At 45.7% G+C, this 12,888-nt stretch overlaps 1 long non-coding RNA gene across 3 annotated transcripts in view; it reads right to left on the reverse strand.

The window, feature by feature from the left end:
• Positions 1-4,158: 4,158 nt before the first annotated feature.
• LOC138800379 (uncharacterized) overlaps positions 4,159-12,888 on the reverse strand; it is a 29,954-nt gene continuing 21,224 nt past the window's right edge. Inside the window, exons 2-4 of one of the 3 annotated variants that reach the window (XR_011364449.1) lie at positions 11,650-11,854; positions 4,661-4,748; positions 4,159-4,413 (exon numbers count right to left, since the gene is read on the reverse strand). This is a non-coding gene — a long non-coding RNA (uncharacterized lncRNA). Of the gene's footprint in view, positions 4,414-4,660; positions 4,749-11,570; positions 11,855-12,888 lie in introns of all 3 variants that reach the window. The other 2 variants (XR_011364447.1, XR_011364448.1) reach the window with 2 other exon arrangements.

The raw sequence follows: 12,888 nt of genomic DNA on the forward strand, positions 1-12,888 counted from the left end.
CCAATGAGACTATTTAGAGACAATTCTGAGACTATTTAAAGAAAATTCTGAGCCAAACAAATCTGCACCACAGAAAATAGACCAGGCGGGTTAGGGCGCGTTTACACGGACAGATTTATCTGACAGATTTTTAAAGCCAAAGCCAGGAATGGATTTGAAAAGAGGAAAAATCTCAGTCTTTCCTTTATGACCTTTTCCCTGTTTATAGTCTGTTCCTGGCTTTGGCTTCAAAGATCTTTCAGATAAATCTCTCTGTGTAAATGCACCATTATCCCTGATAGTAAATTGCACTTTAAATAGACCAGTCTATTGTTGCCAAAGCACAAATAGACCACATCTAGAAAAATCCCCTGTTGATAAATCTCCCCCTATGTGTATACACTCCGGCCAGGATTCCCTTTGCCTACAGCACTATGTAAATTTATTTGTTGTTGAAAATCAACAACGGCCGTGAATACTGAACTTACGTTGTGTGAACATAGCCTTATTGTGTATTAAAACATTTTATATACCAAATATAATACCTTTTACAGCCCAAGTATCTGTCACTAGCCACAGTAAGAAAAGGCTCCACTACCACCCAACCTGGAAAATAGCCAGCAGAAAGTTTTTCTTCTGCGGAGGTGTCCCATCTGTCCCTTCATGTTGGTGAGTGAAATCTTCCTATTTCAGTGACTGCATTAATAACACATTTATATGTCATTCAGAACACTTGCTAGGTGCATATGTTTATCTCCATGTGTGTGAAGGAACCATATTAATCCCCATCCAGCAGAGATACAACATACAATATGTGTGAATTGCTTAGTCAGATATGGTAATTTAGGCATTTTTCAAGCGGGCTAAACTTATATATCAAAGTTTGCATCACTTTAAAGAAGTTCTGTTCAGACTGGGGAATAAGGGGAATATGAAGAAACATCATTTAAAGGAGAAATCAGGCCGTTTTGAAAATCCGGCCGGCAGGGGTAGGGGGCAGTTTGACAACAAGTATGAACTTACCTCACCCTATGCCCGCGGTGAGTGGTGGGACCGGCCTAAGAACTCCACTGGAAGGTATTTTTTGCTGTCTATAAACCTATGCCATCTGCCACACCTCTTGTTTCTGATTCTGACTATGCTGTCTTGCCACCTGCCGTGACCTTAAAGGGGAACTTAAAGGGGTGAAATATAATTTTATTTATTTATTTTTTTTAAAATCAACTGGTGTCAAAAAGTTATACAAAAAAAATATGTAAATGACTTCTACTGAAAAATCAGTTTTCTTTCCAGTCTGTGCTCTCTGCTGCCACCTTTGTCCACAGTGGGGCCGGCAGGAGGGACGGCTGGAGCGGTCTGGTCGGCCTCCAGAAGATGACGTCGATGATGTTGTCGACCCAAGTTGGCGGCATGGGTCGACAGTGAATACGTAAGTATAATGCACCACACTTCTGGGGTGGGGGGAACACGGGGAAGGGGGCCGTTCACTTAAATAACACACATTACAAAGTTGTATAACTTTGTAATGTGTGTTATTTAGTGAATAAATATAAAACGCCGCACTACCCCTTTAACTTTTCTTGTCTGACCTCTTGGTGCAAACATATGTGTCTTCTGGTCTGCTGGGTCATCCACTACCCACCCTGGAACCACACTTGGCAAGTGACCTGGTACTCTCTAAAACCTAAATCTAGCTTCTGCATCAAGATGAAGGATGAAAACCTAGAAGGCACTCTGCACCTGAATGTGGTCCTAGGCCAAGCCAGTTGGGTATCACAGCAGGTCTACACTCTTTACCCTGTTACAAATAGTACAGGTTCTTATTACCTGCATCAATTTACACAATTGCACTGGCTCCTAGAGTTCTCTGGCTAGCTTCTAAAATCCATTTAATCTGTGCCTTTATATATATATTTCTATAACTAATCTACTTGTAGTATCCCACTATGTGTTTTCTTCTTCTCTATACACCTAGTCAAAAGTGTCTCTGTCAGGTGTCACAATTAGTGCAGTTAACTGCTGTGCTCTATTCCAACCACTAGGTGTCACACTCCCCCAAAGCACAGCTGCAGTTCTAAAGGAAGGTTTAGCTACTCACACACCCCTCTCTCTTCTACACTTCCTATGTTTAGGGAGTTGGTGCCTGGCAGGACCTGTGGAACCTATCTCCAGAGCTAGTGACCGCCACAGTTGTGCATTGCTAGACTCAACCTCAGGGTAGCCAAAGATAAGGGAGCCCCCCCCCTTGTCTACGCAGATGATTCTTCTGAGGATATTCACCCCCTAAAGCAGGAGAGGAAAGATAGAATGGTCCCCAGTAGAGCACAGTGCAAGATAGCCGCTCTCTACTAAACTTCGCTGAGAAGACAGGAAACAACCAGTTAGCCACACCCAGAGATAAAGTACTGGGACTAGTACTACCAATCAGGACAGAAACCCGACACTGAGTGGTAGAAGGCAGTCAGATAAGATAGCTGAGACTGAGGAGCTCTTGAAGTCTCTATATACACTTCACCAAATCCTGTCAAAGTACTCACTATATTAGGCATGGGGCCCCCCTATCTGGCCCCTGATACCCATGTGTCCGGGGGTAGGTGTTACCATTTCTGGCCATTGTGACAAGTAGCCCCCAAAACGCCACCGACCACCGTCTGGTTCAATACCAGTCAATCCATACACATTGAAAGTCCGGCATAGAACTGCACTATTATGTGGACTTTCACAAGAGAATTTTTACACTTCTTTAAAGTGAAACAGATTGCTGAACTCAGGGAGACCAGCCAAATGACAACACTGCCGGCTGCTAGTGAAAGCGCTCAATGCAGTGAAGTCCTAGATGCATTGCCCCCTGGGAAACATGAATATGCAAAAGAAGAGCCCGTGTAGCCTCATTGAAGATTCTCAAAACACAGGACTAGCCAGATATCCCTCCGGGAAGGACCCAGCCAAGGGGTAGCTCCTGTTAGGAATCCACCAAAACCACCATATTAAGTGGCCCTATAAGTCAATGTAATGACAAGGGATAGACCAAGGCTAGGTAACCATCCACATACAGCTGTTTCAGGGTGTTGCCCCTCATCAGTGTGGAGCAGGATTCTGGCTAGGTGGGAGCAATGCCTAGTAGAGCCATAAGAGAAACAGATTGCTGAACTCAGGGAGACCAGCTAAATGACAACACTGCCGGCTGCTAGTGAAAGCGCTCAATGCAGTGAAGTCCTAGGTGCATTGCCCCCTGGGAAACATGAATATGCAAAAGAAGAGCCCGTGGAGCCTCATTGAAGAGTCTCAAAACACAGGACTAGCCAGATATCCCTCCGGGAAGGAACCAGCCAAGGGGTAGCTCCTGTTAGGAAACAGGTGGTTTCCTAACAGGAGCTACCCCTTGGCTGGGTCCTTCCCGGAGGGATATTTGAGTTCAGCAATCTGTTTCTCTTATGGCTCTACTAGGCATTGCTCCCACCTAGCCAGAATCCTGCTCCACACTGATGAGGGGCAACACCCCGAAACAGCTGTATGTGGATGGTTACCTAGCCTTGGTTTATCCCTTGTCATTACATTGACTTATAGGGCCACTTAATATGGTGGTTTTTGTGGTTTCCTAACAGGAGCCACCCCTTGGCTGGGTCCTTCCCGGAAGCATATCTGGCTAGTCCTGTGTTTTGAGACTCTTCAATGAGGCTCCACGGGCTCTTCTTTTGCATATTCATGTTTCCCAGGGGGCAATGCACCTAGGACTTCACTGCATTGAGCGCTTTAACTAGCAGCCGGCAGTGTTGTCATTTGGCTGGTCTCCCTGAGTTCAGCAATCTGTTTCTCTTATGGCTCTACTAGGCATTGCTCCCACCTAGCCAGAATCCTGCTCCACACTGATGAGGAGCAACACCCCGAAACAGCTGTATGTGGATGGTTACTTAGCCTTGGTTTATCCCTTGTCATTACATTGACTTATAGGGCCACTTAATATGGTGGTTTTCTTACAGGAGCTACCCCTTGGATGGGTCCTTCCCAGAGGGATATCTGGCTAGTCCTGTGTTTTGAGACTCTCCAATGAGGCTCCACGGGCACTTCTTTAAAGTGACAGTCCTGTAATCCAAATGTCGTATTCACAATTATCATGTCCTAATTACACCAGATAAAGGAGTTTTATTGTATCAGTCTTGTTCTACACAGTCATTTCTTACTAATTTTTTAATTCTACATATAATCTTTATTAATAGGAAAAAGGACAATTGACTGGCACCCTCTACCTGGCACTGTACAGAGCGGCACCACACCAGGGCGAGTGACCCACAAGACTGTAGAATCCATCTCCATGTGCGGCACCTCATTAGCAGGCTACGGAATCCTATCTGTTCTCTGCACAATATGGGCCATCGCTGGCAGTCATAGTCAGGACTGTGTGAAAGACAAATGGAACAGCTTGACATTTTGGCTCTGTTAAAGAAAATGAGTGAAAAGAAAAAAATATCCATATAACTTGTCTTTAAAAAGAAATGAATGAACTGAGTTTAACACGTAATTATCACTTGGTGAATGGCCTCTGAGACGTCTTTCACTTATTCTAAAGAACAGGTTTAATTTTGTGGAAAATCTTGAACAATTCAATTCCCTCATTTTTTAATTATTATTTCAGGATTTGTTATTTAAACCAATAGCAGACAAGCCTGGATTATTCACATACCTTGTGTATCTCTGTAGGTCCATGAAGAATCTACATGTTCTTTTCCACAATGTCAGGATGGTAAAAGGAGAGGTAAGCTAGCCAAGATCTAGGTTAAGTAGTAGACAAATTAGATGAAGCATAGTGTTGAGCGGACTTCTCCAACTATTCGTGTTTAGTAATGTTCTTTGAACCCGAACGCTCAGCATTTGACTCCCTACAGCTGGAGAAGTTGAATGCCAGGAAAACACGGATACAGCCTATGGCTATGTTCACACAAAGTATTTCCATCAGTCTTCTGGTCAGTATTTTTTCAACCAAAATCAGAAATGGAACTGAAAGGGCAAAATTGTAATAGAAAGATTTGCGCAGTTTCTGTGTTTTTAATCCACTCCTGGTTTTGGTTGAAAAAAAGACTGACGGAAATACAATGTGTGAACATAGCCTATGACTGTATCTATGTTTTCGAGGGCTCCTTAGGGCGACAACCAACTTCTCCTGCCACCAGAAATTAAATGACAAATCTGGACAGTTCAGCAGATCGATACTATTGAACAACTTAAAAAACTTCCATTGCTTTTTGCTATGTCACAGAATAACCATTAAGGGTGAGTTCACGTGTGCCGTATCCACAGCGGATTTCACACTGCGAGTTTGCAGCGAAATCTGCTGCGGATACCTTCCCAGTCATTTTCAATCCGAAGACATACTTGTTATTATCCCGCTGCGAGTATGTATATGCCAGCCCCATAACCCCCCCCCACCCACCGCCTGGGCATACGTTAACTAATCCATGCTCCGACTGCATCTGAGGCTCCTGGAGGTCCCACCCAGCCAATCAGTCACTGCGGTGGGGCCGTACACTGATTGGCTGCACAAAACCTACAGTTGGAAAGCCTCAGATAGAGCTGAAGCGTGGAATAGGTAAAGTATGTCGCCGGTGGGTTAAGGGGGCCGGGATTACGTACTCCATGCGAGGAATCACATTGAAAATGACAAGGAAGGTATTCGCAGCGTATTCTGCTGTGAACTCACAGCGTAAAATCCACTATGGATACAGTACGTGTGAACGCACCCTAAAGACATTTTCCAGGAAAATCTTGATGGCCTATGTAACCTATCAATAGTTGATCAGCAGGACACTCACACCCTTCATCCTCAGCTGTTCAGCACTTGCACTACAGTGAGAAGGGGGCCAAAAACAGGGGACACTGTGCCCAGTGTAGCGTCAGTACCGCATTACTGTAGTCTCAGTCTCAGGGCCCGGATAAGGAGTTTTGGTGCCCTAGGCAGAGAAGGCAAATGGCGCCCCCCCGTTGTAGAGCCCACACATACAATATAGCCTCCTGGCTGCCCCCACTTATTGTATAGCAGGGGTCCCCAAACTTTTTACACAGGGAGACAGTTCACTGTCCCTCAGAGTAGTGGAAGACCAGACTATATACTGCTGCTATATCTGGCCCGTGGGGAGCCGTTGCCGCTGGAAGATGACACTGTCTCTGCCCATGAGGAAGAGGTGGTGTGGAGGATCATACTGCTCAATTGTCTCTGGTCCGGAGGAGGAACATTGGGGGTGGCTTAGGATGATGGAGTTGTAGTTCTACCACAGCCACACAGGATCATGCTCGGAGTTGTAGTTCTACCACAGCCACACAGGATCATGCTGGGAGTTGTAGTTCGACCTCAGCCACACATGTGCATGCTGGAAGTTGTAGTTCTACCACAGCCACACAGGATCATGCTGGGAGTTTTAGTTCTACCACAGCCATACAGGAGCATGCTGAGAGCTGTAGTTATACCTCTGCCATACGTGAGCATTCTGGGAGTTGTAGTTATACCTCTGCCACACAGGAGCATGCTGGGAGCTGTAGTTCTACCTCAGCCATACAGGACCATGCTGGGAGTTGTTGTTCTACCTCTGCCACACAGAAGCATGATGGGAGTTGTTGTTCTACCACAGCCACACAGGAGCATGCTGGGAACTTTAGTTCTACCACATCCACACAGGAGCATGCTGGGAGGTGTAGTATTACCACAACCACACAGGAGCATGATGGGAGGGGAGCTGTAGTTCTACCATAGCCACACAGGAGCATGCTGGGAGCTGTAGTATTACCTCAGCCACACATGAGCACTAACACACACACACACACACACACACACACTCCATTAGCACACACATTCCACTAACACACACACACACACACGCACATAAACACAGATGCATACATATACTCACCCACACAGCAGTAGCAGTGGAGGATGACACTGTTTCTCAGTGGAGGATCAGACTCCTCATCTCTTCCGGTCGGGAGTGGGGGAGCAGGGGTTGTCCCTGCACTTCTCTCTCCTGATTGACTCCGGACGTCATGTGACATCGGTCAGAAGCTTTTCTTCAGCTCCAGAGTCAAGCAGAAGAGAGGAGGAGAGTAGGTCCTGCCGCTGCGGGGCTGGATCCTTCAACAGCTGCAGGGCAGGGCGGGGAAGGGATGCTGCCGTGGGTGAGGTCGGGTGGGGGGATTTTTACTTAAGCATACATTGCACCCCCTGTAATTAAGCAGGACATGGCGCCCCAGGCCAGAGCAAGTAGATCAGCAACTGTTTCACAGAGTTAAACTCCCGTGGCCAGGCCTAGATGTTCGCAAGTCTGGAGGTTCTTTAAAGAAACTGCGGATGACTGACGGACTGTAGTGTGCAACAATTGCCATGCCAGGATCTGCAGGGGAGCCACCACTACCAGCCTAACCACTACCAGCATGAGCAGGCATATGAGTGCTAAACACCCCACTCAGTGGAACAAAGGCCATTCAGTGACTAAAAGTCACACCCCTGCTCCTTCCCCTGTGTCACGTGCTGGCTCTATCAGTCCCCCCGCCCAGGCTCCAGGCACGAGTGCCTCCCACCCTACACCCACCCCTTCACCTCCACTATGCTCCACACCCTTCAGCAAGGTGTCTAAGCGCAGCATTCAACTGTCCCTACAACAGACCTTTGAACAAGCCTTAAATGTGCACATAGGTAAACTGCTGAGCCTGGAGATGTTGCCCTATCGGCTGGTAGAGACAGAGGCTTTTAGGAACCTCATGGAGGTGGCTGTCCCTCAGTCCTCTGTCCCCAGCCGCCACTACTTTTCACGGTGTGCTGTCCCAGCCCTACACCAGCACGTTTCAGATAACATCTTCCGTGCCCTGACCAACGTGGTCAGTGACAAGGTCCACCTAACCACGGACACGTGGACAAGTGCTGGCAGGCAGGGACACTATATCTCCCTGACAGCAAATTGGGTCAACTTGGTGGTGGCTGGGACAGAGCCTGACCCTGGTTCCGCTCATGTGCTGTCCACACCGATGATTGCGGGGCCTACCTCGGTCACGGTCTCTCATAATTTGTATACCTCTTTCTCCTCCTCCTCTTCCTCCTCCTCTCTATTACCCTCCATGATCATGTCGCCTCCATTTTGTAGTGCTATCTGCATAAGCACTGTGGTGGGTAAGTGCCAACAGGCGGTGTTGAAACTACTGAGCTTAGGCGACAAAAGGCACATGGCTCAGGAGCTGTTGCAGGGCATCACGGTGCTGACAGGTCTTTGGCTCGCGCCACAGAACCTCAAACCAGGCATGGTTGTGTGTGGCAACTGGCGGAACCTGGTGGCGGCGTGTTGTCAGAGCGGCTCTTCAGTGCAGCTGGTGCCATCATCACTGATAAGCGCACCTGCCTGTCAACTGACAGTGCTGACAGGCTGATGTTTATAAAAATGAACAAAGCCTGGATTTCACCTGAATTCAACTGTCCACCCAGGGAAAGCAGCTCAACATGAAGATTCTTGGTATCTCCTCTCCTCTCCAATTTTTCTTCCTCCATGCTGTGTCTGGCATAATTTTTGGGAGGCTCACCTGCTACCGCTTCTACCTTGGTCAATCCGTCATCACCGCCATGCTGTGTGTGGCATAATTCTTGGGAGGCTCACCTGCTACCACTTTTACCTTGGTCACTCTGTCATCACCGCCATGCTGTGTGTGTCATAATATTTGGAGGCTCACCTGCTACCACTTTTACCTTGGTCAGTCTGTCATCAACGCCATGCTGTGTGTGGCATATTTTTTGGGAGGCTCACCTGATACCGCTTCTACCTTGGTCACTCTGTCATCACCACCATGCTGTGTGTGGCATATTTTTTGGGAGGCTCACCTGCTACCGCTTCAAGCTTGGTCACTCTGTCATCACTGCCATGCTGTGTGTGGCATAATTTTTGGAAGGCTTCCTCACTAACTTTTATTGGTTCTCTTTGTCCTCACTGCCATGCTGTCTCAGGCCTAATTTTTAGGAGGCTCACTTGCTACCTCACTCACTTTTATTGGTTCTCTGTGTCCTCACTGCCATGCTGTGTCAAGCCTCCTTTTTGGGAGGCTCACTTGCTACCTCACTCACTTTTATTAGTTCTCTATGTCCTCACTGCCATGCTGTGTCAGGCTAAATTTTGGGGTGCTTCATATGCTAACCCTGTTTTAATGGTTCCCTGTGTTCTCAATGCCATGCTGTGTCAGGCTAAATTTTGAGGTGCTTCATATGCTAACTCTGTTTTAATGGTTCACTGTGTTCTCACCGCCATGCTGTGTCAGGCTAAATTTTGGGGTGCTTCATATGCTAACTCTGTTTTAATGGTTCCCTGTTTTCTCAACGCCATGCTGTGTCAGGTAAAATTTTGGGGTGCTTCATATGCTAACTCTGTTTTAATGGTTCACTGTGTTCTCACCGCCATGCTGTGTCAGGCTAAGTTTTTGGGGTTCTTCATATGCTACCTCTGTTTTAATGGTTCCCTGTGTTCTCAACGCCATGCTGTGTCAGGGTTAATTTTGGGGTGCTTCATATGCTAACTCTGTTTTAATGGTTCCCTGTGTTCTAAACGCCATGCTGTGTCAGGCTAAATTTTGGGGTGCTTCATATGCTAACTATGTTTTAATGGTTCCCTGTTTCCTCAACGCCATGCTGTGTCAGGCTAAATTTTGGGGTGCTTCATATGATAACTCTGTTTTAATGGTTCCCTGTGTTCTCACTGCCATGCTGTGACAGGCTCAGTTTTTAGGTGGTTCATATGCCTACCTTTGTTTTAACCAGGCTGTTGCCCAGAATTTGGCATAATGGTGCGATTAGGTAGCCTCAGAGGCATCCAAGCATGCTGCCCCTTCTGTTTCCTGTCCATTTACGTGGTGTTTCCATCATTTTCTAAGGTTGACAGGTTTTCACATGACCTTCCCTCTACCGAACTTGGGTCCCCTGCAAAAATGTTTGAGTTTCTCATTGACTTCAATGGGGTTCATTACTCGAAACGACCACTCGAGTATCAGGGGATATCTGTCTTGAGTAACGAGCAACCGAGCATTTTAGTACTCGCTCACCACTATTGATAACCTATCAAATGGATAGGATACTGGAAACCTCTTTAACCGTTAGGTGTCAGCAGAACACACAACATAGTTTGTCATTTAAGCGTACATATGCATTGTAGAGAAAATGCTAAAAAAACATGGTGATAACTAGAAATGAGCAGCCGGACTTTGGGATTAAAAAAACGAGCCTTCTGCTTCATACAAAGCTTAATAAATCGTGTTTTGCACATGTGTAATTATAATATAATGCAATCTTAAGAAAGAGTGCTATTTTAGGGGACAACATGTCTGACAGCCATGGGCTCCTAGAAATTGACTCTTGATGTCCAGAGTGGACTGTACAAGATTACCAGATGCCCTTAAATCACGTAATGGTTAAGCACACAGTCAGGCTCTCCAAACCGGTATCCAAATTTCTCTAGATGCAGATAATATAATATAGGTAGCCGTTATAGACATTTTATCACATTAGTAAAGGTTTGGATTTCCTTTGCCTTGATGTGACATAACATTTATAGAGTCTTGTTATTCATATTTGAAGTGAGTCTGCGATAATATCAAAGACATCTGCTGTAAAAAAAATCCCTTGCATAACTTTCGAGTTCCAAGTTAATTACACTCATAGGTCTGAACATCCCATCCTCCCAATATATCAGACAGTCATTAGCAGAGCAAAGCTCCGGCGCAGGAAAAAAACACTATAAATCATACTTCATGAAAAGCGTTGATTCAGAAACACTAAACATTAGAGAACTGCATTATGGGCAATTCCTTATGTTTTTATTGGATTGCTAGAAGTATTTAAAATGGCTCTAAACCATGAAAATAAAAAAATGTCGATCTTTATTTTGTTTTATATTTCTTCCAACTTTAAATTTAAAGGGGTACTCTGGAGACTCAAAAATTATTATAATTAATACAAACTACTATATATATATATATATATATATATAACAATATACAGAGGACAAGACTCTGCCCTGCATAGCGCTGTGCCAAGCAGGGGATCGGGAATTGCAGAGCTTAGATAGCCCTGCAGTTCCCAGTTCCCCTTTAAACTTTAATGCATCTGACCCAGGGGCTTTAGACTATGGGTCTTTGGACATAGCTGTAAAACCCAATGGCCAGTCTCACCCTCCCTTTCACCATCATCGTCATCATCATCATCATCGTCATCAAAGGTTGGCCCTACATGCAAGATAGATGACGGTCAAACACTTTTTTCCCCAATAGCTATCTTTCCCAATCACTCTAAATAAGTATCGGGGACAAAAGCCAACAATGGCAATGGTAGATTTCTCTAGCATTGAACTCCTCTTCTCCCCAACAGCTGGCATTGGGGGAAGTTGGGAGGTCACCATACATTTAACAGTCGGCTGCTCCTGCTGAAATCAATGTGTTTGATTTGACTGACACTTTATTCAGGTCAAGGCTACACAGCGATTTGCAGTTGCAAGACCAAGAACCACCTCGTAACAATGCCCATCATACTGCCTGGTTGCTTGACTCCATCACTCACACAGGGTTGTGATTCAGTGACTCACCGTGTGGTGGCTAGTCAGCCAGTGATGGCGGTTGTGGTGCTGCCAGTGCTAGTCCAGCACACAGGTGTGATGTTGGTACCTGTTTTGTATATGGCCAGAAGTGTCCACAAGTGTCCCCAAGTGCCGGGTTGTTGCGGGTCCCTTGGGCTCTTGTAACGGTAGTCCTGAGTGGCAACTGACCCACCTGGACTGTCTTTACCACCACCCACAGAAGGAGGAAAAATAACCCAAGATGTGCGGTGGAGTGAGTATAGGTGCAGGTGCAAACTGAGGATGACAGAGACCTGTTAGTATAAAAATATAGCAGCTTTACTGTAAGGTTTTTCAGTATAACAATACTCGGTTTCACAAGTAAATAAATCTTGACAGACTTGAGTACTTTACCTTAGTGCTTGAAGGAGGTGCTTGAAAGAAGCAAGAGAGGTAGTTGTAGCTGTGCTTGTAGAGTAGGAAGTAGAGGAGAGGATTTTTAGAGGAGCCATAACCCAGTGTAGCTGTGTACTCTGCCAGAACCTGGAGATATCTTTGTAGCACTGTATAGTGAACGTAGTGATAGTTATAGAAGAAGCGTTGGTCTCTAACTGCATCTGGACACGGTGACTAGACTCAACCAAAATGAACTGCCTTGCTGTCCCTGACAGGGGTCCTGGCATCAGCCAGGCCTTGGCTTAATTACAGCAGGAACTTTAGTTTTGTGTGCCCTTTCTCCCTGAGAATCTGGAGAAGACTGAAGTGAAGTCCTCCTCCACCAGTAAAACTCCTCTTACAGGGGAATTCTGTATGCCTGCCTGTGAGTGGTGGGGATGAGTGTATGCAGGAGAAAGAAGAAAGGGGATAGGCTTAAAAGCAAAGAGCACCTCCTATTGGTCAGCACAAAACACATGATAAAAATAAAACATTAACCCATGACCTTCCTCAGTTGTGGAACACATAGGAATACATATACATAAAGAATACTGACACCTAGTGGGAAAACTTAATACCCTTCATCCACCACTTTAACCTGAGAGAGAAGCTTTTTGACAGGTGCAAAGGAGGAGAGGGAAAACACCCGTGGTGGGACACCACAACCGTTTAACCTTAGACCCTATTTACACATCCTGTAATCTACAGATCCGTATTTATGTGTTCGAGTTAGTGCACATTGTTGTCTACTGGGCTATTCGCATGATCAGTAGATTACAAGGATGCAAACTAATACTGAAATAAAAAAGGACATGTCCTATTGCAGACCTAGATTTCTTTAACGGCTCCTGTCATAGAAATCATTGGGATCCGCTATTTTTTACGGATTGTAACCTGTTTGGCATCCGTACTT

The sequence above is a fragment of the Dendropsophus ebraccatus genome, chromosome 9, assembly GCF_027789765.1.
Source record: "Dendropsophus ebraccatus isolate aDenEbr1 chromosome 9, aDenEbr1.pat, whole genome shotgun sequence".
Classification (NCBI taxonomy): Eukaryota; Metazoa; Chordata; class Amphibia; order Anura; family Hylidae; genus Dendropsophus; species Dendropsophus ebraccatus.